At 45.1% G+C, this 25,655-nt stretch overlaps 1 protein-coding gene across 4 annotated transcripts in view; it reads left to right on the top strand.

The window, feature by feature from the left end:
• Positions 1 to 25,655, top strand: part of LOC146822391 (uncharacterized) — a 420,322-nt gene that overhangs the window by 338,625 nt on the left and 56,042 nt on the right. For 2 of the 4 annotated variants that reach the window (XR_014963276.1, XR_014963280.1), the window contains one exon: positions 22,885 to 23,617. The exons of 1 other annotated variant lie outside the window; for it this stretch is intronic. The gene's annotated coding sequence lies outside the window, so the exon portion shown is untranslated. Of the gene's footprint in view, positions 1 to 22,884; positions 23,659 to 25,655 lie in introns of those variants that run through there. One more of the 4 variants, XR_014963275.1, reaches the window with a different exon arrangement.

Raw genomic sequence — 25,655 nt, 5'->3', positions numbered from 1 at the left:
AATCAGTGCAAGTATTAAAAGCGTTAAAATAACAGGTTGAGTAGATTTAGATCAACTGCGGTTTCGCTGGAGTAAATAAAACAGCATACCAAACAGTGGATGAAGCAGCATACACACAGTAGGTTCACGGAGCTTCACGTCCCGGCTTCCGCCTCAGGACCTCACACAGACACACACTCCTTAGTGAGGAGAGCGTCCTTCATGCCTGGATAGGTGAAGTGATACCCCTTACCCAAAGCTATTAAAGTGTCCCTTGCTTCTTCAGGGAAGAGAGGCCACAATCCTGCTCCCCAATTCTCCTCAGGGACCCCATTCATGTGGATTGCTGCCTCGTACCCCTGAAACCACCTTTGTATGTCATTCCCCTTCTTGAATTCCTTGCCCACTTTCTTAGGGGTGTGTACAATTCTGTCTGTCTGTCTTGACGAGTTAGCTCCAGATCCTTAAGACCTCGCTCATGGTCTATCATCATCTTCCTTTCTTCCATGGCTATTCTTTTGTTTTCCCTCTCACTTTCTATCCTGAGTTTTTCCATCTCAAACTTCTTGCTTCCCCCCCCGTCCTCCAGCTCCTCTGGGGACAGGCTACTGCTGTCTGGCCTGAAGGGTTTCCCCCCTCCCAAAAGCACATCCACCCTAGGAATAGGCCCCTCCGACTCTCCACTAAGATCGCCAGATTCCCCACTTGCATCTCTGGCTGCTACCCAGGCCCTCAGCGCCTTTTGTAGCTCATCCTTCCTAGTGAGGCCTCTGACTTGTCCCTTTAAGGGTTTTGCAAATGGATTTCAATTCCCTAACATTGTAGAGTTCCAACCTATCCTCCTCAATGGCATTTTCCAGGGATGCAACGGATGATGCTCTTGATTCCGGCATGACAAAGTAGCAAGTTCAAACTGGCAAGATCAAAAAATAGGCCAAAAAGAACAAGCATTGGCATGGCCAATAGGTCTCGCTTTTGGGACCTTATAAGTATTAAGTTATGCAGCACAATATCCTTGGTGCAACAACATCAACTGTTGCATGGCTAAACACTTATAAAGTCCCAAAGGCGAAACCTATTAAGAGCCTGCTGTTGCATTTCGGTAAATAGTTATTGTGCTTATGGGGGGGGAGACACAACATATAGTGCTGGGAGGGCTTGGAGCAGGATGAAGGCACTATAGAAGCCAGACAAAGTGTATGTGGGAAAGACAGATCAGCTGAAGGAGTGAGTGAATGACAGCAAAAAAAGGAGGGAGAAGAATAAACTAATGGAATGGAAATCAGAGCGACTAAGCTTAGGTTTACCATGGTGAAGTCTGAGTTATTGTTCTGAGCTTATGTTTGCCATGGTGAAGTCTGTTATTGTTCGGAGTCAGTTGATACAATTAACCCAACAAGCCTGAAAACAATGTTTTTCAAAATAATATAAAAATATAACAGAAGTCAGGGCATTGCAACCGGGAGCAGGCTTGCAAGCAAATTTGATAAAACAACAACAAAGGGAAAAGCCACAAGAAACAAAAACCAGTCCCCACACCATAAGACGTTCAGCGTAGTAGCTCTCAATCCCAATTTACTTACGAAAGAGGAGAGCAGCATTTTAAAAAGGTTGCAGGAAAAAGGCTGACACCAGCAGCCAGGTGCAGATTTTCCTCATGTTCCATGCTGCTTGCTATACAGCACGCACACTGAAAAAAAGGCCACTAGAGTGGATGCCTGCTTTTGCCTCGGGGGGACCATAGAGTATGTGCTGCTAAAGAAGCACTTTAGTCGGTCCCTACTTGTGTCCTGGGGCCCTGTAAAGTGCACGGTCGATCAGAGCAAAGGAATGGGCAAAAGAATGACTACGGAGGGCGGGGAGATGATGAAAGGAGGAGCGATTGAAAGAATGGTCTGCATGTGGAGTTTGCTCAAACTCAACAGAGGTCATAATAATAAATAGGAAGGGGGAGGGCAGGGCTAAAGACACAACGAAGCAGGTCTTCATACTGGCCAGGAAGGAGTGGTGTTTAAAGGCGGTAGGAAGTTACTAAAAGGAGATCGTGGCCTTTTCATATCATTGGTTTGGAGAGAGAAAGGAGGCGTGTTTATTGGAGAGAGAAAGGAGCAGCTCTGTCTCTGAACTATGTTGGCAAACAAGAAAATCTGAGAATTTTAATTTGCTGGAAGTTTGTGGGTGGGGCAGGGATTGTGGGTAGAGCTCCGCGAGGGTATCTGGTAACGTTCCAAGGACCGTCGCCTGGACTGCAATAGTGGAGACAGAAATGTGGATTGAGTTTGTTTGTGAGGAACTGGAGTCCCGAGGGAGGGTGGGTGTGCCTGAGACTGTGCTGTTGCTGAACTTCGCTCTTCATGGAAGAGCGTCAATCGACCGTGGACTAGGGGATATCAGAGGAAGTGGGGGGCTGGGTTGTTGTGGACCGCGGTACTTCATAAAGCGAGTGATTGGAGGAGGTGTCACAGAGCCACTGAACATCTTGTGGAGGGGACAAGAGGCTGGTTTAGGGTGTCTGCAACAACTGGATTATTGGATGTGGAATATATGAGCCGTCTCAGCCGAGGCTTTGTTTCAGAAAGGGCTTCAGAATTTTAAGAAAGTTTATCTTATGGAAAGGCCCGGCAAAAGTGAATTTTTATCTATATGGAAAGTACACCATTAAGGTATGGGTTATTTAAAACGTATGATAAATGAAGCGTGGTTCACCGCGTTTGGTGTTTCTAGTTTTCTTGGTAGAGATCACAATTGTAAATAATTTAATTCTGTCCCTGGCAGAGGTGTTTGGTGTTATTCATGTATTTATTTATTTCAGTTAGGATTTGGTAAAGCGCCCCCTTTCTAGCCCTGAGAAAAACATGACTCGGCCGCGGGAAGAAAATGAAAGTGAGCGGCCGCGCTGCCGCGAAAGTGATCGCGCGCAGTAAGGGTGCCGCGAGCTATACGATGTGCGCACACCATGACGTGAGAGGAAAGCCAGATAGCGCCTCTGCTCGTCATTATGGGCGTAACCGCATGCTCTATGCCACCCAAAAAGTTGTGGTCGGCTTTTTAAAGCCCACTAACTAAATGTCTCGCCAGAGCAGCGCATGCGTTGGCTCAGGCGAGACCTTAAAATGACTAGTATGTGGCATGTAATGGTCTGCGATATGGTAGTAGTGCACACCAACCACTGTAAGTCAAGTGCAAACGCAAGCCCTATCCTCACCGCTGACAACTAATATTAGAAATGGGGATCTCTAGTTGGCAAGGGCTTGCACCTTTGTCCAAGTAGGTACCCTTCTTCCTAGTCAGGATAAGGAAGTTACACTCCTAAAATAATCCCTGCTCACCCCCTTGGTAGCTTGGCACGAGCAGTCAGGCTTATCTTAGAGGCAGTGTGTAAAGCATTTGCACATAACCGATATTAATACAGTGTAAGCACTACAAAAGGACACCACACCAGTTTAGAAAAATAGCCAATATTTTTAAATACAAGACCAGAAACGATAAGAATCCACAATAGAGTACTTAAAAATCTACAGTTATCGAAATACGCTTTAAAAACAGTTCCTTGATGTCCATAGCTCCGTCCGGGGCTATCATGGTGTCGTGAGCAATCAAATCCAAACAGTTCAGGCTGGTCGCGGCGTTGCGGACCAGATAAGGTGTCAGGAAGAACCACAAACAGTACCTGTTAGAGATGCAGGGCGCCGAGGCCCTTGAGGTCACTCGTGTTGCAGGTCGAGCTCCTTTCTGTTGGAATCAGGAGCACTGGCATCGGCAGGCGTCGGCAGGCATCGGGTGCTGCGGTGCGAAGTTTAGCTGTGCAGCGTGCAGTGTCCTCGGGTCGCGGTGCGAGCAGCGGCTTGGTGGCGGCGTCAGATGGCGTCGTCGGTGAGACCAGGGTCGCAGTGCGAGGTGAAGGCAGTGCTCGTCACAGTGCTGGCAGGCCACGGTGCAAGTAGCATCGTCATCGTTGCTGAAGCACTGTTGTCGGCTGACGAGAGGGAGTCGATGGTGCCGGCGTCGGTAGGCCAAGGCTGCGGCGCGGGATGAGGGTGGTGCATCATGTAACTTTACAAGCGGTGCCCTTGAACCACGGTGCAAGCAACGGCGTCGATTTTGGCATGGAGAGGCAGCGTCGGGGAGGCCAAGGCATCATCATGAAGAGAGGCAGTACGGATTGCGGTGCCCACAGGTCGCGGTGCGAGCAACGGCTTGGTGGCGGTGTCAGCAGGCGTTGTCGGTGAGACGAGGGTCACGGCGTTGCGGTGCTGCTCTCTGCAGTGCCCAGGCATCGGCGTGAAGCGAGGCGGTGCGGAGTACAGTGCCCACAGGTCACAGTGCGAGCAGCGGCTCGGTGGTGTCGTCAGCAGGCGGCGTCTGTGAGACCAGGGTCACGGTGCGGCATTGCAGCAGTGCCCTCTGCTGTGCCTTCAGGACACGGAATCTGCAGCGGCGTCATAGACGTCATTGAGTTGCTTTTCTTCTGTCGCAGCACAAAACACACAGTCCCCAGTGCTGAGGGCAGAAGAGCTTGAAGTCTTTGCTGTTCTTGAGATTTCTTGAACAGGGGGCAAGCTCTACCTCAAGCCCTTGGAGAAACTCACAAAAGTAGATTGCAGAAAGTTCATTCCAGTCCTTTCACTGCCCAAGACAGAAGCAGCCACTATAGGCCAACACAGCAAAGCACACAGCAAAGTGGTAGGTCCTCCTCACAGCTTCTCTAGCTCTTCTTCTTGGCAGTCTTCTTGGTCCAAAAGAGTTCTAAAGTTCAGGTGTCTGGGCCCCAGTATTTGTATCCAAAAATCCTGTAATCCTCTATGCAGAGTGTGTCTGTGCCCAGCCAGAACCAGTTCTGCCTTCTCTGGTGTGATTTCCCGGCAGGGGGTGGACACGGCATTGTCAGAGGCAGACCAGGCCCTTTGAGGTGCAAGGAAATCTCCTCCCTCTTCCCCCATCGCAGCCCAGGTCTATTCAGCACTTTCTTGACCTACCTAGACTATCGGGAGCCATCCTTGCTTCCTAGCCATCTGTCATTCAAAACCCAGACAGGCAATCCACATTCCATCAGAGGCACACAGGATGACTGAGCAAGAAAATACCTACTTCCTAAAAGTGGTATTTTCAAACACAGAATGTAAAAATCACCTTTACTAAAAGCTGCATCGTTAGATTGTGAGTTCAGGCATACTAAATTTTATTTTCCCACCTAGTTCCCAGGGCCAGTTATGTTTATAAGATGTTATAAACAAACTTCCCATTCTGTCCCATGGGGAACAGGTAGCCTTGCAGTAGTGAAAAATTAAATGGGCTGTAATTCACTATCAGGACATGCCACACACAACAGGGCATGTCCTACCTTTCACATACACTGCACCCTGCCCACAGGGGTACTTTGGGCCTACTTTAGGGGTGTGTGGTAAATAAAATTCCTTTACCGGGACTTAATTTGATACAGAAACATAATAAAATAGCTCAATAAAATGAGAGGCAGAATCCGTGGTAATTGAGGTTCGGAATGGGCTTTATTCCAATAATCGATTATAATCGGTTGCTCCAAGTTCCATCACCACGGAGGTTCAGGAAGTGAAGTACATACTTTATTGACACGAAGTGATTTTTATAGTACATACATTACAATGAAGCGAATGCAGTAGGCGTAACAATTGATAAGGAAATTGACGATTTACCTGCGTAACCGAAAAATGGGTGTAATAAGGAGTAAAAAGGAACATAATTGGTTATGATGTCACATATAGGTGGATCTATAAGATAATATTTGGCATAGATGCGCGCGCAGCAGCATGACGTGTAATTGACGTGTAACTAGGGGGTGAAGGGGACTTGACATTTAGCTCTACATGTGGAGACAAAAAGTCTGGGGGGTCAAGTCAACCTAATCCCAAATCATATCTAACATCCTATGTTTAAAGAACTATGTTATCCACAAAAGAAGGACTCTCGGACAGAATCTATTCTATACTGACTGTGCGTGCGTGTACAAGCGTCTAAGTGTCTACACTGAATGCGAGGGGGTAGGAATATTCCCTGGTAACAGGGCTATGAATTACTTGCATGAGGACGGAGAGGCCGAGCCTTTGCTCAGTAGCTGGAAGAATGTTTACTTAAGCCGCTAGACAGGAATGCATCGGCTAAGGAGTGAAGCAGATAATTCGAAGGTGAAATACAGTTCTTGGCAGAGAATAGGCTGATGTCAGGCTTCGTGAGCCGCGCAGAGAATGGAACAAAGTTCATGGTCACAGATGCAGGCTCAAACTGGAGCTTTCAGAGGCAGAAGGCAAGAGGAGTTTGATGACAGAATCAGGGCCTACTTGCCTGGACTGTAAAATGGCATAAGTGAACCATACAAAGCCGGTGGCCTTTCATATTTAGGAATGGAATATCCGGCCTATTCATGGCGGATCTGACAGAGGACATGTTGACGGTGGACGCACATGTATTTGCGTCTTCATAACTGGAACTGGAGGGAAACATACATGTACTTGTGACATGCACATAGAACCGTTGGGGTCCAAGATAGGGGACATAACTGACCAGAAAAATCCATATTTCCACATTCCCTCCTTGTCCCCTACTTGCCCGTTAAGAGATATCAATCTTCATCAATCCATTGATCTGTTCATATAGCATCATTTGTTCTTCTTTCTTCTTCCGTGACGAATGAAATCTTGGTGGTGGAATACACGATGTGGTACACAGACCACAAATCGCTGGTCCACATTGTAGACATAAACAGCAACTGAATAGTATGAGAAGGCCAATACCTAGGAAGGATAAAACTCTCCATCCCCAGGCTGATATCACACTCCAAAACCAACTGGACCAAGTCCAAGTGCCTGGGTTCTGGTGTATCTGGTTTACAATCTTATGAAGGCGAGTGATGGCTTTATATACAGATGGCGAATTTTCTGGTATGAATACGCAGCAGCTTGATCTGATGACCCTACAAGCTCCGCCCCTATCAGCCAGGATGACGTCAAGGACAAGACGATTTTGAAGCACAACAATCCGCATAGCAGACTGCTCTTCTGTTAAATTGCCTAAGGCGGAAATAGTCTCATTCACTACTGCTTCAAGTGTTCTAGTTAATCTACGTATCAGCTTGCTATTAGTAACAGTACCTATATAGGGAAAGATGCCTTTATTAAAATCTACATACTTGTCCCATGCCGTCTCAGTGTAATCGACAATGGGGAGATCTCTCCGCTCTCTGTTGTGTACTAAATGAATATTTCTGTAATAATCAGGAGGAGCTAGGAAAACAGGTGGCAAAAGGAATGCAATGTAGCAGGTACCATCCCAATCTAGAGGTAGACGCATATATGCAGTCTGACCACATATAAAGTAGGAGTGGCGATAAGCTCTAAATGAAGATTTGCCTTGATCACTGAATTCTACTATAGTAGTGCATTTACTATGGCCCATATGTATGGAACCAACCTTTCTTACACACAATTCACCCTTCGCTGGGAATACTGACATGGTGGGTAAGACTAGTTCAACTTCGGATACGACATTTAGAATCATGAGATTAGGTGTAAAATTACCTAATCCATATACTTCATTTTCTAGATCAGTTCCTGTTCTTTTGGGGCGACCCTCCTTGTCAGGGTAGCAGACCTTGAGTAAAACTAGGTTCAGGTTTCCCCATACCCAATGATCTTGGTAAACTGCTGTGTCTGAGTCTATGGAATTGATTAAACTAAACCATGCTCCACAGGAGCCATTATGTGTAAATGGATGTGGAAAGAAAGGCAGGACTCCTTCATAATTCTGATAGGGAGGGAGTCGGCCACACACCCAACAATTGGTGGCATTACTAGTCTGATGGGAATGATGTAACATACTAATGAAAGTGTTATTGCGCAGCGCAAGTCTATAAGACAATTCATGCGGAGGTAAGTCACTAAAAGAATGTTCAGCAGTAACATTATAAACATGTCTAGAAATAGGGTAATATATGTGCAACAATATACTTGCAGTAATTATTAAAAGACTCAAGAAAAACAAAATTAATAATGTCACTATGCAGTGGCTACGCAGTGATTTACAATACGCCTGTCGTTTCAACATTTTCCGGGTATTTTCTCTACTCAGGTCCAAGGGATACATGTCAGAGACAATTCAACCGCTTCACCTTGGAGAGGACTTAAACAATCAAATTGCTCGACTTGTTGGGCCTAAGCTTTAGTTTATAATGTTCAGAGTTATTCTGGTCAACAAAAGGAAGTTTTGAGTCAATGGGTGAAGACACACGAGGTGGGCTGTTTACATCTGCAGGAAGTCCATGAAATTTCTTGATATGACTTGAATGAATCCAGCCTTTCCTGCCCTCGATCTTCACGGCTGTTCTTGTGGTCAGCAGGACCAACTTGGGCGACTTCCACCTGGGCTCCAGCTGAGTCTTTCGGTCGAAATTTCTCACAAGTATGAGGTCCCCCGGAACTACGTCATGGGGTTTCACCTCAGTGTTGTCGGGAAAGGCTGCAGCAACCTGTGAACGACAAGATTGTAGTGCAGACATCAAGGAAGCCAAGTAATCTGTCAGCATATTACAGTCAATATCAGTTATTTTGCGTGGTATAGGCGTCCCCCACATATTTGGTGGTCTGCCGAAGATCACCTCATACGGGGATAGCCCTGTTCGAGAGTGTGCTACCATTCTCATGTAAAAGAGTGCAACTGGTAACGCTACTACCCAGTCGACACCTTTCTCTCTGCATATTTTGGACAATCTGATTTTCAGTATCTGATTATGTCTTTCTACGAGACCTGCTGCCTCGGGGTGTCGGACACAGTGGAATTTCCACTGATATCCTAACAGAAGTGAAACGTGTTTCATTAATTCGGATGAGAACGGCTGGCCGTTATCTGAGTGAACAACACGTGGTAAACCGTATCGTGGGAAGAATTCTCGAACCAACTGTTTGGCAGTAGTCGGGGCAGTGTAATCTGAAACCGGGTATGCCTCTGTCCAACGGGACAGAGCGCAGACAACTACAAGAACATATTTGAATCCTCGACATCGTTCCATCTGGATATAGTCCATCTGGAGTACTTCAAAAGGGTGATTAGGAGGATGAAATCCACCCTGTTCTACGGGAACGCTTTTTCCTGGGTTAAACTGACAACAGATCATACAGGTACGGACCTTTTGTTTGGCTGCTGCTCGTAAATGTTTATTAAACCAAATGTGTTGAATGCTGTCTAGCATAGCTTTTTCTCCTAGATGTGCTGGACTATGTATAGTGTTAATTATAACTTGGACCATTGAATCAGGAAGGAACCATACAGACTTTTCCTTCATCATCCATCCTTGGTCCGTTTGGATCCCTCCTAATTCAGTCCATTTCTTTATTTCGTCTGGTGTAGCATGTGACTGTATGTCAATTACGTCAAGAGTAGGATCTTTAACTGTCATACAATGTGTCGGTGTCGGGACTATTGTCTTTGTCATGTCGGGGGTTTGAGTTTGAGCAGTCTGTTTAGCTGTTCTGTCGGCTAGATCATTGCCTTGGGAAATGATATCAGTAACCTTCGTATGAGCCTTACATTTCATAATTGATATTGCAGTGGGCAGATGTATTGCATCTAATAAGGCATGAATGAGGGGTCCGTGCTGAATGTGGGCACCGTGGGAAGTTAAATAACCTCTCTCTCGCCACAGCACGCCGAAGTCATGTACAACTCCGAATGCATAACGTGAATCAGTGTATATGTTGACTTTTTTATTCGTGGCTTGAATACAGGCTTGTGTCAGAGCGGTAAGCTCTGCGGCTTGAGCTGACAAAGTATTTATACGATTAGTTTCAATGACTTCAGTATCTGTTGTGACTGCGTAAGCGGCCACTAACTCTCCTGTACTTGTTCTCATACATGAACCATCTACATACAAGGTCAGGTCTGGATCTGACAATGGGACATCGGTTAAGTCTTGTCTGGGTTTTGTCGTTATCGTAATAACTTCAATACAGTCATGAGCTAGTGGATCTGTTCCGGTTACTGGCAAAAGTGTGGCAGGATTCAATGTGTTACAGCGTCTGATTTCTATATGTGGCTGAAACAATGTAAGTTCGTACCCTGTAAGTCGCGCTATAGTCAAGTGTTGTGTTTGCGTTCTATTCACAAGAACCTCTACTGCGTGTGGTACTTGAACTGTCAATGGATGTCCTAACACTATGGCATCGCTTTGTCTGATTGCTAAAGCTGTCGCTGCTACTGATTTTAGGCATGCAGGCAAAGCCTGAGCTACGGGATCTAATGTACTAGAAAAATAAGCACATGGTTTGTGTGATCCTGCTTGTTCCTGTGTGAGTACTGACAAGGCAGTACCTTCGCGTTCTGTAACAAAGAATGTAAACTGTTTTCTGTAACATGGCGTTGCTAAAACAGGTGCTTGACATAAAGCTTTCTTTAGGCTTTCAAAAGCTTGTGTATGTTCCTGAGTCCAAGGGAGAACAGTCGATGTGGCTGCCTCCTGTGTGGTTAATTGAATGAGTGGTTTTGCTAGAAATGCATACTGAGGGATCCACTGCCTACAATATGAAGTGAGGCCTATGAAAGCCCGTACCTCCTTTTGTGTCTTGGGTATTGGCATGTTAGCTATTAACTGAATACGGTCGGGTGTAAGCTGCCTTCCCTCCTTGGACAGCGAGTGTCCAAGATAAACAACTCGCTGGACACAGAATTGCAGCTTAGAAGGGGACACCTTGTGCCCCTTTTCGGCTAGAAATTGTAAAACTGTCAGTGATGCTTTTTCACATTCCGGTTCGCTTCTAGCGGTGATCAGCAGATCATCGACATATTGAAGCAGGGCAGTGTTAACGGGCATGTGGATACTGTCAAGTTCTCGTTTCAGTGCTTGGCTATAGATGCTGGGGCTTTCTGTAAATCCTTGAGGTGCGCGTGAGAATTTAAAGCTACGCCCATTTAAACTAAATCCGAACAAATATTGGCTTTCCGGATCTATTGGGACGCTGAAAAAGGCATTCTTGAGATCAATTACAGTAAAGAATGTTGCTTCGGAATCAATAGCTGTCAGTAATGACGAGATATCTGGGACCACAGGAAATTGTGGCACAATGCATTTGTTTAACTCGCGCAGATCAATAACCAATCGATATACTGGCGGGGCCGTAGGATCTGTTCGTTTAAGAATCGGAATTATCGGTGAATTACATACATTGGAGTCTGTTTCCACAACTACTCCTTGGGCAATGAGCTCGTCAATGATTTGTAGTAAAGCCACTACAGCATCTGGTGGTAACTTGTATTGTCGCATTCGTGGTAGCACCACTCCTGCCTTTAATGTGACTCGATATGGTGTAATATTCATGCAACCAACATCAGTAGGGCCTTGTGCCCATAGATGTGTAGGTAAAGTCTGCAGTTCGGGATCCATGTCTCTAGACACATAGTGACCTTTAAAATCACGTAAAAACAACCTTACTCCTTCCGGAGAACAACATATTATGGCTCCTAGAGCTTTCAGTGTCTTTATTCCTAACAAGTTTTCTGGACATGATTTAGTAAGCAATAAATCTGTAGTTCGGGTCAGAGGTCCTATCGTAAGTGGAAGAGGCTGTGATACTTCATTAACAATAGGTTTTCCTGAAAAACCAAGGGAAATATTCTGAGAGCCTGAGAGGGGTGCCCCTGGAACTTCACTACGTTTTATAGTTGTTCGACTTGCCCCTGTATCGAGTAAAAATTTTCTATCTTGGCCTAATAATTCACTATGTACATAAGGTCCTTCTTGATCTACAGGAATCTCGATAAAGGGTAAGTCAACTTCCCTCTCTAGGCTAGTTCATGCGTAACGCTGATACTCAGGATATTCATACTGTGCGGTCTGATACATTTGTCGTGTTGTTGTCTGTGTGGCAGCAACAGGCAACGGTGGTGCAGCTGGCACAAACTGTATTGGCTGTTGTGCGGCTGGCATGGCCTGTGCATGCTGCAGAGCTCCTTGTTCATTCTGATCTTGTCTGAGTGGCCGTGATCTTTCTTGTGTTTTACCTATGGCGATATTATGTTTTAAAACTGGACAATCGTGTACGTAATGACCTGGCTTTTTACAATAATTGCATGTCCCTTTTACAGGTCCTGCTGAATCGGAATGTGTCATACCCTTTTTATGTCCTTCAGCTGGAACTGTCTGGGAAACTAGCATTTTCATTTTCGTGTCTTTCATGCGTCTGTGTTCATGTTCTTGTTCCTCTCTAATTCTATTGTGATGATACTGTAACATTTGTAACATTTGTGATGGAGTGTTACCTTGTCAGGTACTCTCGAATTTTAATACTCTATTCTTTACTGGGGGCAGGGCATTTTCTACTAATTTTGTTACAAACAGATGCGGGTATGACTCGCTACTTGCTTTTATGCCACTATTTATACCAAAACATTTTTCGAATCGGGCATAGTAATCACTAGTGTCTTCATCTTGCTTCTGTTTACAGGCTGAAATTGTACCCCAATCTTCCTTTTTCGTAGTTAATAAACGTGGCAGTACCTGTACTAATAAACCTGGTAATGCTTTAGTTTTATCCCCAAGTCCTGCTCCTGCAGTTCGGGCCTTTTCTTCCGCTTCTAACACTGACCATTCTATCTTTTGGTCTCCTACCTCCCACTCTTTTTCCTTGAGTTTCTCATAAATGCCAGCAGGCATCAATACCTTTAATATTGTCATAATGTCGGGATAGGTATACTCTCCCATGAGTAACATGTCTTTAATTTCTCGGTGAAAACCCGCTGGATCTTTGTCATGACTGGGTACCACTTTCTTCATTTGTAACAATTCTATTTTTGATATGGGCGTATATACAAATACGCGCTTAAACTCGTTGTCCTCGCCTTTTATTGGGTGCACTTCTCGTAAGGGATTCTGTCTATCCATGTGATACGTGGTTCTTTCCTTGACGGGCAATGAGACATGCTCTGCGCATACAAAAAGAATATACTGCTTTCTTGATTCTAGAATTTCTTTAATTAATTTAGTACTTGCACCTCTCCATTTATTCATAAGCAATTCAGTCAATATGTCAGGTAAGGGACCAGGGTCCGAACGCTGACTCCGATATAGTATAATGAGTTGTTGAATCATATAAATCCCAACTAACCTCTGTTCATCTGGGGTGAGATTCAAAAATGTGCGTACTACTGTATCATCACTATATTTTCCGGGACTGTCCACCCAATGGACAGCTGCCCTGGCTAAATCTTGTTCATCCATAGAATCGAGAAAATGATAACCCCTTCGTTCTCGGAGTAGTTTGTCGGCGGTTTGGAACGAATGCTCGTTAGACCTTATATTAATTATAGGTATTTGGAAATTCCTGTTATTATCTGGACATATCGGACGTATCGAGTCAGTAAGACATCTATTACTATTACAAGATCTTCCTCTACCTACATAGGCTATGGTGTCCGACTGTCCCGCGGGCAGTCCTGACCCTTCTTCCTCGCTTTGTTCGAACTCGTTTGCCTCTAATCTTTCTTCGTGTAGGCGTTCTATCTCTTTACGGATCTTTCGGCACATGGCTATTATACAATTTTGCTTATCATGTCTCCCTTCTGATATATTCTGGCTCCATCTTGTAAGAATTTGCATTGCTTCCGGGTCTACCCCCGGTCGGTCTTGATTTCTGATCACACAGTTTATGAGGAAACGTAACAGTTCCCCCTGTATCTCTACTTTCTGGTATTCCATAGCTCTGTTAATACATTCTGGATCTCGCCCTGTTTGGACAAAATGATATATTTTATCTAGATGCGCAGTCATTCCTGGTAACTTCCCTAAATACACCGCGGCTCGTCTGATACGTAATGATGCCAGGGTCATTTCGACCTCTTTACCGGGCACAGGGTCATATCTGCAATCTATAAGAAGTTCCTTCAGCGTACGGGCACTTATGAGTTTGGGTGTACGTGAATGTGCTGACTCTTGAAAAGTAAGTTTATTTATTCTGGGTGGCGTAGAAAAAATATTGGTAGCACCTCCCGTGGCCCCATCTGGGGTGTCGGGTGTGAAAGGATTTGTTGAACGTGACACAGCAACTACAGGTGTGGACACAGCTATAGAAGTAGCTGTAGGAACAGATGCAGAAACAGATGTGCTTGCCGGAACTTGTGACTCGATTTGTTGCTGTAGGGATACGGGTACTGGATCTTGGCGTTGGACCTCCCTGGTATGCGGTCTATGTGGGGCGGAATTAGCATACTCGGGAGCTGCGTCATCTAAATATGAGGAAAGAAAAACATCTTCTGCGGTTCTAGGATGCCCCTTAGGGTGTACCTTAATTGGGAATAATGGGGGTGACAAGTCTTTCGGTATCTCTGGAGTAGCCTTAGGTAATCCTTCGGCTAGAAGGGGATACATACCACTCATAAGGGCATTTCTTTGCCTATCTACTTGTTCTGATTTCACTCGGATACCTTCCTCAAGTAATAGATTCTCTCGAACTTTATTTGAACTCTCTTTATTCTTTTCTTCCTGTCGGAGTGCCTTTTCTGTGCGTCTATGAGATTCTTTACGCCATAACTCAACGGCGTCTTTCTGTGACTGTCTGACTTTCCTTTTCCATAACTCTTCCTCGACTTTCATGATGCACTCTGCATCCCAGGTCCCCGCTGCGGGCCACCTCTGACTTTCTGGTAATCCCTTGGTGTAGTCTACCCATAAATCAAGAAATAATATAGCGTCTAAGCCATGTTTGTGATACATGAAGTGCCCTGGAGTGTCCCTAGGAGGAATAGGGACGGCTTCTTCGAGTACCCCTTTTCTAGTAGTGATCTGTCTTAATTTCGAAAAGAGCGGCATATTGACAACTGATCCGATACTTAATCATGAACACACTTAATACAAAAGCACAATAATGAACAACCATTCATACCACAATATGCAGGACGTTTAACACATTAAACATTAAACGTTAAACACATTTTTAACCTTTAAAATAAAACAACAATGGTGATCGTCTGCATAACTAATCACCAAGATAATTCTTAACAATAACTAGATACTTCGGAATACTTGATATACTGCTAAACAGTACAGATACACTGCTAAAACAGTGCAGACCGGATTTGTGTACCCAAACCCGTCTTGACCGGCACAACCTATGTGCACGTCAGAAATGCCTCCCCAGTAATGGTACTCACCGGGTAGCTTCGGAAACGGAAGGCCTCGGTAACTTGAACTTGGGCCGAACTGGACTCGACTCGTCGGACACTGGACTCGATTTCGAACTGGTGGGTCTCTGTATACCTCGGATCTTGCTCTCTCAGCTAGGCTCTGGTCGGGATACTTCGCACTTCTCACCGCCTCGTCTGGGTGTTGATCGCAGCCTCAGTCGCCCCCGCTTGACCGGAGGGAGATACAGGAAATCCTGCTGGTACGCGTTATTGTCCGTCCAGCTGTGGCAGGAGACCGGGCCTGCAACTCACCGCCGGCGCGTGAGATGAGAAAGTGTCCCTGTTCGGGCGCCATTCATGTGGTAAATAAAATTCCTTTACCGGGACTTAATTTGATACAGAAACATAATAAAATAGCTCAATAAAATGAGAGGCAGAATCCGTGGTAATTGAGGATCGGAATGGGCTTTATTCCAATAATCGATTATAATCGGTTGCTCCAAGTTCCATCACCACGGAGGTTCAGGAAGTGAAGTACATACTTTATTGACACAAAGTGATTTTTATAGTACATACATTACAATGAAGCGAATGCAGTAGGCGTAACAATTGATAAGGAAATTGACGATTTACCTGCGTAACCGAAAAATGGGTGTAATAAGGAGTAAAAAGGAACATAATTGGTTATGATGTCACATATAGGTGGATCTATAAGATAATATTTGGCATAGATGCGCGCGCAGCAGCATGACGTGTAATTGACGTGTAACTAGGGGGTGAAGGGGACTTGACATTTAGCTCTACATGTGGAGACAAAAAGTCTGGGGGGTCAAGTCAACCTAATCCCAAATCATATCTAACATCCTATGTTTAAAGAACTATGTTATCCACAAAAGAAGGACTCTCGGACAGAATCTATTCTATACTGACTGTGCGTGCGTGTACAAGCGTCTAAGTGTCTACACTGAATGCGAGGGGGTAGGAATATTCCCTGGTAACAGGGCTATGAATTACTTGCATGAGGACGGAGAGGCCGAGCCTTTGCTCAGTAGCTGGAAGAATGTTTACTTAAGCCGCTAGACAGGAATGCATCGGCTAAGGAGTGAAGCAGATAATTCGAAGGTGAAATACAGTTCTTGGCAGAGAATAGGCTGATGTCAGGCTTCGTGAGCCGCGCAGAGAATGAGACAAAGTTCATGGTCACAGATGCAGGCTCAAACTGGAGCTTTCAGAGGCAGAAGGCAAGAGGAGTTTGATGACAGAATCAGGGCCTACTTGCCTGGACTGTAAAATGGCATAAGTGAACCATACAAAGCCGGTGGCCTTTCATATTTAGGAATGGAATATCCGGCCTATTCATGGCGGATCTGACAGAGGACATGTTGACGGTGGACGCACATGTATTTGCGTCTTCATAACTGGAACTGGAGGGAAACATACATGTACTTGTGACATGCACATAGAACCGTTGGGGTCCAAGATAGGGGACATAACTGACCAGAAAAATCCATATTTCCACAGGTGCCTGACATGTAAGAAAAGGGAAGGTTAGGGACTGTCCAGTTTGTGCACGGGCCAAGTCGACATGACAGTTACAAACTGCACGCAGACTCTGCAATGGCAGGTCTGAGCTACCTTTTCCAGGCTATTCACGTGGGTGGCACAATCTGTGCTGTAGGCCAATGTGCAGCATTTGATTTCCAGGTCCTGGCACACTCAGTGCACTTTACTAGGGGCTGAGAAGAAACCAAACAGCCAATCATGGAAACACCAATCCATAACATACTCTACCACAGGAGCACTTGCAGTTTACCACTGATCAGCAGTGCGAAAAGTGCGCAGAAACACCACGCCAGCAAAAACAGAGTCAAAACCAGGAGGGCAGAAAGCAAAAACTCAAGGGAAACATGCCAAAGATTCCAAGTCTAACATCACCCAAATGTACAGAGACACATTGTGGCCTTTGCCAGTCGAAGCCTATCTGAAACTGAACATGCCTACTCTTAGCCGGAGCTGTGGTGTGGGCCTGCGCACATTTTCATGTATTCCTCTATGGGAATAGTTGCTCACTGTTTTTAAAAACCTTAAGGCCAAGATGCCCCCTCGCATCTAGAGGAGGGGTTCAGGTTGCAAGCATACAAATATGTCATCATCATCATAATCTTTATTTGATTTTATAGATGAAATCACAAAAGGCAGATCATTTAAAAACAACATACAAAATATCAGTGCGATAGTCATTCATATTTTAAAACTCCCACCAGAAAGCAAACATATAAAAAGCAGGTAAAAGGTGAATTCAGCAGCTGTAAAAAAAAAATAGGACTGACCTAACTTGGTTAAAATTGAGCGGTAATAAAATTGGGCATATGAATTTTTGTCACAGGTAACTCTATTTTGGGCAAAACATAACCACTTGTAATGTGTTGTTAATCAATGTATTATCGCAGTTGCAGTGGGGGAAAATCTGAGTATTTAGAACAACCCTGGTTAAAAGGGACCAGTCGGTGAAATAACTGTAATCTAAAATAGGTCAAAAATCGGCGTTCGATGCGGGGTATGTCCCAAGCCAGATAAGGTTCAATATCACGACTATCATGACTAGATACAGCAGAGTTTAAGTGCAGTGTCAGTATCGGGGCCCACAAGTCTATGCAATCCATGTATAGGTCACCCGGTACCACATCAGGCCCTGGTGTCTTGTTTAAAGGCAACTGGGAAATAGCAGCTCTGATCTCCAACAGGCCAAAAGTTAAGTTACACTCTGTCCGGGGGCCATCTACAGGCTCCGTCTCTGCCTCGAGGCCATAAATGGCCCTAAAATGATCCACCCAGGCCTGAGATGGGAAGTCCATGCCTGCTTGGTAAGATGGTCTTCATGGAAAAGGGACGGGTTTATGACACTCCAGAAGGTAGCGCTTCTGTGCTGCTGACTAGCCATCACCAACTTGTCCCACATCTCTTCTTTGATTTGGGCTTTACGATCCTTACAGGCTTTCTAAAAGGTCGCCCTGGCCTTCTTAACTTTTTCTTGGCAACGGGGTTAGCATGCAAGAGATTCCAGAGGTCCTTGTGGGCTCTGGAGCATTGCCTATCAAATCATCTAACCACACAGGTGACCGGCGAAGCAACGATTTTAAGGAGTGCAGACTTAATAAACCTGCAGATATTAGTAAATTACGCCAAAATTCTCTTTGGTGGCTCTACATCTGACAGACAGGTTTGGAAATCAGCATGACACGAAACAATCACATTTTGGGCAAAGGCTGATGGAACACTGCTGGCCCACTTTATCCTTCGACCCTGATCAGGCAGTGTGGTGGGCACCTTATAAGCGGGTGTAGAGCTCAGCGCTGTATTATCCCAATAAAATGATGCAGTCAACAGGTTGTGGTCGCTCAAATGATGTTTTAGAACCTTGAAGTCTAAGAGTGTGGCAAACAGGCAACCAGAGACAAAAATATAATCAATCACACTACAGTGCCCTGCCCCCCTTAAAAGTGGGAGTTCAAACCTGTAGGAGAGTAGGATCTGCACTTATGTTGCCCCCACTTTTTTTCTGATGTTTACACTGGTTTCTGGCTATAGTCTGGCTGGGTCCCTGCTAATCAGGGCCCAGGCCTCTCTGTTCTCTCTAAACAACTTGGAGTGCATATTAGATGCACTAGTGATTGGATACTGTAGTACTTTATGAGCCCCTAGTATATGGTACGTTAGGTACCGAGGGCATAGGTACATCACAGGCCTACCAGGGGCTGAAGCATGTATTATGCCACCCCTGGGAAGCAGACTAAATCTGACTCCATAGGCCTGCTACTGCAGCTTGGGTGAGGTAGTGTTAGCACTCCTCACTGAGGTATAGGTTCCCTATATCTCACCTTACACACACATATAAACCTATCAGTCACCCCTAAGGCAGGCCCTATCAATCCTGAGGGCAGGGTGCTTGGTTTCTATGTGAGGGGTGCCTCTGCCTATGCAGGGCCCCTCTGCAGCTCTCAGAGTCCATTCTCTGTAGCTGTTTGCGGATGCGGTTAAACCATATACTCTTAAGTGCATTATAACCTAGCGGTAAATGCTAACTTTGGGATGGCTGCATCAAAACATGTCATGTTTGGTGTCAAACGCTTTGGAATCATACCCCCACACCAGTAACTGGTGTGGGAGTATGATCCCACCCTTCTAGAGGGATAGACATGTACCTACTGTGGAAACACGGTAGAATCCTGAAGAGCCCTGGCATCACAAAATGGATGCCACCAGCACAGACACTGGGCTGCCCTCCTGCTGCTGACTGAAACTCGCAGTGGAGGAGGCTCAACAATAGGCATCCTGTCACAGGGAGGTGTAACCACCTTCCAGACAGGTTTTAGTGTATTGGGGCTGGGTGGGTGCACTCCTAGAGTGCTATGCCTCATCCATACTCACCTTTGACCTGTTTTCTTCCTGATTCTGTCCCTGACGCCACCTGCATAAACATTAGGCCACGAAGCTAAAGTTGAGACATTGTAGGCTGCGTAAACATGCAGAGTCAGCTTGCTCGAAGGTGTTTAGGCAATAGTTAATCCTTAAGTAAAGTCTACTCAGAATAGCACATTTTGTTGTTCAGCCTTAAAACGTAGAAATTGCACAAGACACCGAGGCTGTCAGATTCTTGCCTTAGCTCATTTGTGTGTTCTTTTCAAAGTTCTATTTACCTCTGGGCGTTCCTTGTTTGTGATCTTCCCTATAAAAATCCATGTAGCCATTTTTCAAGCGTGCTCCTTTCCTTGAGTAACTCCATGGTGCTCGTTGGACGGAGACCCATTCTGAATGCTTAATAAATTACCTATGGTTTGTACTTCGCTCCACTGTTGATTCCTCCTTACTTGATAAGAACCCATGGTGAAGTGGTGATCCCTGCACCAGCAGGTTATTAATTAATCTGATCCACAAATTGGCGCTCAAACGTGGGTCCCCATCAAGCGCTTGCAGTCGGACCAGGGCAGGAGATCAGGTCGGTAAGACGAACTTCGCTGAGGAAGCGCCCCACCCGATGAGATTAGTGTTGCTCGTGGTCCAAGGTGATTTTTCTGCTCTCCAACTCTGATCTTCCTGGCGGCTGCTAGCCTTGACTGGGGCCTTCGGTTGGTGATTTTCTTTGGATCAGCGAGGATCGACAGGTGGGAGGCAAAGACTATGCATGAGGTAAATCTGTATTGAACCGGTTCATTTGGTTAGGATTTGTTTGGTATTTGCTTGACTTGATATTCGTCTTAACTTGGTATTTCCGTTCAGAATTGGTACTCCATTCGGAATCTGTTTGGAATTTTGAAACCTAGGATCTGTTTGGTATTTTGAAACTTAGACTCTGATTTGGAACTTGCGATTTGTTTTTGCTAACATTTTTTCTTACAGGTAATGTGAGAATATTTTTTAGTTCTCTCTGTTTATATGTTTTTTTAAATCTTATATAACATGCCTGTGATTAGCACTCTTTGGAAGTTTTGTTGCTGCTGCTGCGATAAGCAGAGCATATTGGAAGCAAGTTATCTGGCGCCACCAGAAGGTATGCCAAATTTTGAGATGTGCATCAAATATGGTATTTGTTCCATCATGTATAAATGCATCGTGGAACAAATATACAAAAGGGGATCCCAGTTAGAATGGCCATTAGAGGGAACCATGGACCCTCACAAACTCGAGTATTTAGAGAAACTATTGTTTTTAAAGAAAGTTAGGCCGGCTATGTTTGACAGTTTGCGTATGTGGAGAAAAGAAGTGAGGGAGCGGCAGCTCAAGGCAGAGAAGGTACAAAGGAAACAGGAAAGGAAAACAGAGTATCAGAAGTATAAAGAATTGAAGGATAAGGAAGTTCAGGAGAAAAAGGAATGTTTAGATAGTGAGCATAGATTATTAATATCTAAGGAATATATACTTAGACCAACTGTAGCAGTTCAGGTCCACCAAGAAGATGTGGATTCAGATATTGATGGATTGACGACCCCCACCCCCATATGTACCATTAACACCTCTTCCCCCTGCACCATTGAATGTTGTCCCCCTTGTACCCCCGGTTCCACCTCCTTTGCCTGCGGTTGTTCAGCCCCTTATTTTTCAACCAGTACCGGTACACTCTTTACCCTCTCCAACTCAGGCCACTGCACCCCCAACCCAAGCCACTGCACCCCCATCCCAAGCCTCTGCGCCTCCACCTCAGGCCACTGCACCCCCATCCCAAGCCGCTGCACCCCCAACCCAAGCCACTGCACCCCCATCCCAAGCCTCTGCGCCCCCATCCCAAGCCTCTGCTCCTCCACCTCAGGCCACTGCACTTCAAATGTCTAATGATTCTGTACTTTCTGCATCTGTTCTAACCCCTCGAGTTCTTCGCTCTACTGTACCTCAGTTTCGCCAGGATGCGATAAGATTGATGGTATTAAATTGGTGAAGTGATTTAGAAATAGAAGCAGAAGACATGATAAACCAGATTCAGGATTTATCTGAAGGCGAGTGTCTTTGTCTTATAAATAAGCTCTCTCATCAACTTATGGTTCAATGGGAGATGACTACAGGGCGAAATGGCCCGGATGATGTTAGAGCAATTAACAGACAGTGTCAGATCGGGGCCTTCCCTGTAGATAGAATTAATAATGCTATTGCAATGATAATTGGATAATTTAATGAACTCTCTTCCTCTCCTTGAATAAAGACGTATGAGGGAAGCTGCGCCACAGTTCATTCCTGAAAGAGGGAACGCAGATAATGATGACCCTAATGGTCCCAATGCTATAGCCCATTTTTTATACAATTGGATATATACGCCCTGGAAAGGGATGGATGTACTTACTTTAAAAGCCTTCTTACCAGACATAAGGAAAAATCCTAGGGGATTTTATGATCATGTATAGGCAGCCATTGATTCCTGTATCACGACTTTAGCGGATATCGATATGTCTTTTTTGGTACGATCCTGCCACCAGATATGTGGCGACTTACCTGGAAACAGGATCATGCTGTTGATTTGGGAGGAGATTGGACTGCCATTATAGCAGCTGATAGAGATCGGAAACTTGGTCAGAAACCTAGTCAGCTCATTCTGGATCTACCATGGTAACATACTTACAAAATAAAATAAAAAGAGAAGTAACCAGAAAAAGAGAGAAAGAAAGAAAGGAAAGAGAAATGGGAGATATAGAACTGGAAGAATGGAAAGAAAGTATGTATAAGAAAGCAAAGGAGGTTGAGATGGGGAAACAGTGATGTAACATAACATGTTGTAAGGGAACTGAGACATAATTTCCATAAAAATTTTAATTGAAATTTAGGGGGATTTGTGGTGATATTAAAAATCACCAAAGGGGGGATTGGTGGAGCAGGTAAAACAAAATGTTGTATACCTTCTCTATTTTGCATGATAAAGTACTAATTACGTAACTTTCTAACTATTAACGTGTATTAATTGTTTGCCGTGGTCTAATTAATCAAACACCACCTTAATAAACACGAATTTCACGCGGGACTAATTGCAAATTGCATGGCAAATTATCCTAATGAATAACTGTGGTACGCATATTAACGGTAGATTGTGTTGATATAGAAAATTGCATGGTTTATATTGCTTTTGTGATGTTTTGCGTTCCTGCTGGGATGAAATGGTAAGTATTACTTCTTTAAATGTTGCTATAAACTAGGAAAATACTAATATATAAAGGGATTAGTGTGGGTTTAAACATTAGAATCTTCATTTCCGTATAGTAATTATTCTTTATGTTTATTTCGCTTAAGTTGGTAATCGGGCCTACTAGGCCGCGACATCCAAAATGGAGTTCAGAAGTGGCCACCGTCGTGTGAGCGCGATGTCTACTGCGCAGACTCGGATGGCACTGAAGATCTCCAGGCGTCCTTTGACCGAGTCACAGTGTTCCTCGTCAAGGATAGGAACGTGGAGGACTGCCAAAGCCCGACTAGTGTGACTGACAGAGAAGACAAAGGACACCTGTCCCTAACAGCCGAAATATTGATACTTCGGACCCTTTCGCTTGAGAACTGTCCCAACCATGGGATGACATCTTCAGTAGAGCATGAGAAACAAGGAACTTTGTGAATACGGTCTGAAATTGCAAATTTTGATGGCTTGGCCGATGAGAGCCATTTCCAATGTAGCAAATGTAGCATGTTACCCAAAATTCATTATAAGAGGGGGTTACTAGAAGGGGTGGGTGGTTGCGTTCCAGGAGTGTGATCCGAATCCCGGTGACCGATTTGCTTGCACGAGTGCTGGGTCCCCGCAGACCTTTGGGACTGCGTCGTGCTGAGCGAAATAACTTTTTCCCGGATTGATTGGGGTTGTAGCCTGCATTCGATTGGAGGGTTACATCGAAAGAGATTTGATTTTTGCAGGGCTAATGGGTTGTGGGAGAATGGTCGCCAAAATCAGAGATTAGGTCAATATAATTGTCATACTGATTTATGCCAATGTTATTAAGATTTTGATTGATTATAATAACGATCATGCCAATGAAGGTGAATTGATTAGATAAATTAAACATTTATTAATAGAGAACGAGTTTGTGCTTCTTTAAAGGGTATTAATTAAAGATTCTGAGACTTTAAATGTGTTTTCGCTGGTTCTAAATCACCATCAACCAGTCCAACTAATTGGTCCATCGACCAAGTGGTGGAGTGCATTGATGTTAAAGTTAGGATTCTATAAGTGCAGATGTATAATATGTAAATACTGTAAATATTTCTTTCTATAGGTAATAAGGTACCCCCCACATGTCCAGCGCTTCTCTTCTCCTGTGTCCAGATTCGAGTGAGACGTATGAGTGTTGGTGTTATGGGCCCCACCAATGGATGCGTGCGTGAATGAGTTAATGTGTGCAGATTCGAGTGAGACGTATGAGTGTTGGTGTTATGGGCCCTCCAATGGATGCGTGTGTGAATGAGTTAATGTGTGCAGATTCGAGTGAGACGTATGAGTGTTGGTGTTATGGGCCCTACCAATGGATGCGTGCGTGAATGAGTTAATGTGTGCAGATTCGAGTGAGACATATGAGTGTTGGTGTTATGGGCCCCACCAATGGATGCGTGCGTGAATGAGTTAGTGTGTGCAGATTCGAGTGAGACGTATGAGTGTTGGTGTTATGGGCCCCACCAATGGATGCGTGCGTGAATGAGTTAGTGTGTGCAGATTCGAGTGAGACGTATGAGTGTTGGTGTTATGGGCCCTACCAATGGATGCGTGCGTGAATGAGTTAGTGTGAGCAGATTCGAGTGAGACGTATGAGTGTTGGTGTTATGGGCCCCACCAATGGATGCGTGCGTGAATGAGTTAGTGTGTGCAGATTCAAGTGAGACATATGAGTGTTGGTGTTATGGGCCCTACCAATGGATGCGTGCGTGAATGAGTTAGTGTGTGCAGATTCGAGTGAGACGTATGAGTGTTGGTGTTATGGGCCCCACCAATGGATGTGTGCGTGAATGAGTTAGTGTGATGACGGGTCTGTGACGCAGGGAGGATATGTAAATGTACCCTTTCCCGCTGGAGCAGAAGCTAAGACTTTCTACCAGTAACAAGTGGCCTGTTTGGGGTCCATGTGTCAGGTTGGTTTGCGTCCTTCCATTTCTGGAGTGTAGCAGCAGTTTTACCATCTTTTTAGAGTTTCTTGTTGCTCAGACGGGTCTAATTTCTAATATTTTTGTCTCAATCGTCTTCATTGCTCGGTTTTGCTCGCAAGAAAGTGTCACTCGTGGTCAATGAAATGTCACTCACAATTGCACTGAAATTATGAAAATGTCACACACAGCAAATCTGAACCCTTGGCAGCTATGCTTTACAGTCTGTAATCACAGCGCCAATGCTTGTTTGTATCCTCTTCTCACAGCCAGGAGTATTGTACTGCCCGTGGCAGAGCTGCAGCTGTGAGAGGGTAAAATATCCGCATCGCAAGCGCTCTCTGGGGGCTGTTTTCAGCTTTTCTTGTCCCTGTTCCCCCCCCCCCCCAGCAGCCGCCGAACATATCTCTGTTTCTCCTTTCGAAATGACCCGGGCTCACTCACGCCTGTCAATCAGAGTGTGAGGGAGGCTGGGGGCGTGTTAGAAGCTCGGCCTTAATGTACACAATGTATCTCCTGAATTGTTTTTCAATAAAGACAAAACATTTTGTAGGCTCCGCCCCTTATCCCTCCGTCCTGAAACCTCTTACCACCGTGTCGGGTGGGGGTGATTGGAAGGTGTGCCGAGGCTGCCCCCGTCTGACCCCTCCCCATGCCACACTTCTGCCGTCACTAGTAATGGCAGGGGTGGGGCGACCACACAAGCCCTGGATGCCAGCCAGGGAGTTACTTTCATTCCGAAGTGCTGCGTGAAGTGAGCGCGCGGTGTGATCTGCTGCAGGTGAGTTGTCGGTGTGGGAGGACTGGAGCCGGGGAAGGTACAGAGTGAGAGGGGTTTTGTTTCCCCCTTCTGTCTGCGATGTAATTGTGGCGTAAGGGCCTGAGTAGCTGATTCTGGAGTTGGGAGACCAGGTTGGAGTTTCGGCATCTGTTCCATC

This window comes from Triturus cristatus, chromosome 6, assembly GCF_964204655.1.
Source record: "Triturus cristatus chromosome 6, aTriCri1.1, whole genome shotgun sequence".
Classification (NCBI taxonomy): Eukaryota; Metazoa; Chordata; class Amphibia; order Caudata; family Salamandridae; genus Triturus; species Triturus cristatus.
This window is presented reverse-complemented; position numbering and strand designations above follow the sequence as displayed.